Source organism: Otolemur garnettii, unplaced genomic scaffold (assembly GCF_000181295.1).
Source record: "Otolemur garnettii isolate 467f Iridium unplaced genomic scaffold, OtoGar3 scaffold00230, whole genome shotgun sequence".
NCBI classification, from domain to species: Eukaryota; Metazoa; Chordata; class Mammalia; order Primates; family Galagidae; genus Otolemur; species Otolemur garnettii.
In genome coordinates, this window is record NW_003852625.1 from 1776314 (window position 1) to 1778375 (window position 2062).

Below are 2062 nucleotides of genomic sequence, written 5' to 3' on the forward strand. Positions count from 1 at the left end.
TCACTCTGTCACCCTAGATAGAGTACCAAGGCCTCATAGCTCACAGCAACCTCAAACTCTTGGGCTTCAGAAATCTTCTTGCTGCAGCCTCCCCAGTAGCTCAGACTATAGGTGTCCACCACCATATCTAGCTAGTTTTTCTATTTTTAGTAGAGACAGGGGTCTTGCTCTTCCTTAGGCTGGTCTCAAACTTCTGAGTTCAAGCAATCTACCCACCTTGGACTCCCAGAGTGCTAGGATTATAGGCATAGCCACTGCACCCAGCCTAGTCTTGAACATCTTTAATGAGGTTTTTACGTTTTTTTTTTCTTTTTAGAGACAGAGTCTCACTTTATTGCCCGTGGTAGAGTGCTGTAGTGTCACAGCTCACAGCAACCTCTAGTTCTTGGGCTTAGGCGATTCTCTTGCCTCAGACTCTCAAGTAGTTGGGTGCCTACCACAATGCCCGGCTATTTTTTGGTTGTAGTTTAGCCGGGGCAGGTTTGAACCCACCACCCTTGGTATATGGGGCCAGAGCCCTACTCCGTGAGCCACAGGTATGGCCCAGTTTTTATGTTTTTTTTTTTTTCCAGAGACAGAGTCTCACTCTATTGTCTAAGCTGGAGTGCAGTGGCCTAATCATAGCTCACTGTAATGATGAACTCCTGGGCTCATGTGATCCTCCCACCTCAGCCTCCAAAGAAGCTGGAATTACAAGCCTGTACCTCCACGCCTGGCTAATTTTTAATTTTTTTTGTACAGACAGGGTCTTGTTATGTTGCCCAGGCTAGTCTTGAACTCCTAGCCTCAAGTGATCCTCTTGCCTTGGGATCCCCAAATGCTGGATGTATAGGTGTGAGGCATGAAGCCTTACCTCAAACAGATTTAGTCCTACCTATTTTTTAGGTTATTTTCCATTTTTTATGCTATTGCAAATGGTACTGTTTTCTTTAATTACAATTTCCATTTGTTAGATGCCAGTATATAGAAAGAACATTGATGTTTTCCATTTTCATCATATATTCCACAACCTGGATAAACTCACTTATTATGTTTGTTAATTTCTTTGCATTCCATAGATCTTCTCTATAGACGAACATGTTGTGTGTGAAATAAAGATGGTCGTCTTTCATACCAATCTGGACACTTTTTATTTCTTGCTTTATTACACTGACTAGAACTTCTAGTACAATGTTGAAAAGAATTGGTGATAACAAACCTCCTCTTCTGGTTCCTCATCTCGAAAGCAAAGCATTCACTTATTTTACTTTTTTACCATTAATATGATGTTAAGGATGTCTTTTGTCAAATTTCTCAAGTTCCATTCAACTTCTAGTGTCCTGAGATACTAGACATGATGTATTTCTGAACTTTCGTAGGTTGAGGGGGCTGAACAAAAGACTTAGTAATCATAATAAACAGGACACCAATGTTTTCCCATTGAGAAGATTCCTGAGATGGCAGATTTAAATAGAGCTCTCATTCATTTCTAGGTGCAGCTCAGGCGCTACTGCTACAAGTCCTTCTGCAAATCACTTAACTTCTCTGAACTTCAGTATGTATCTGCAGTAAAAAACTAATGTCTCTACGTAATTCATGAGGTTGGTATAAGTTTCAAGTAAGATACAGTACACAAAACATTTAGTGTTTTACCAAGCATACAAACATTGGTGATTCTACCACCAAAAGAAGACAGTGTATAATAAAAGCATATTTATTTATTTATTATTTTTTATGGAAAAATATGGAATGCTTCACAAATGTGCGTGTCATCCTTGCGCAGGGGCAATGCTATCTTCTCTGTATTGTTCCAATTTTAGTATATGTGCTGCTGAAGCAAGCACTTATTTATTTGTTTTTGAGACAGAGTCTCACTCTATTGCCCTGTGTAGAGTGCCATAGTGTCAAAGCTCACAGCAACCTCAAACTCTTGGGCTTGAGTAATTGTCTTGCCTCAGCCTCTTGAGTAGCTAGGACTATAGTGTACTCCTATGCCCGGCTAGTTTTTCTATTTTTAATAGAGACTGGGGTCTCACTCTTGCTCAGGCTAATCTTGAAATCTAAACTCAAACAATCCACCTGC

At 40.2% G+C, this 2062-nt stretch overlaps 1 non-coding gene across 1 annotated transcript; it reads right to left on the minus strand.

The window, feature by feature from the left end:
* Positions 1-1717: 1717 nt before the first annotated feature.
* Positions 1718-1823, minus strand: LOC111722291. The gene has a single exon (XR_002771130.1). It is a non-coding gene; the product is annotated as a U6 spliceosomal RNA (small nuclear RNA).
* Positions 1824-2062: the final 239 nt, after the last annotated feature.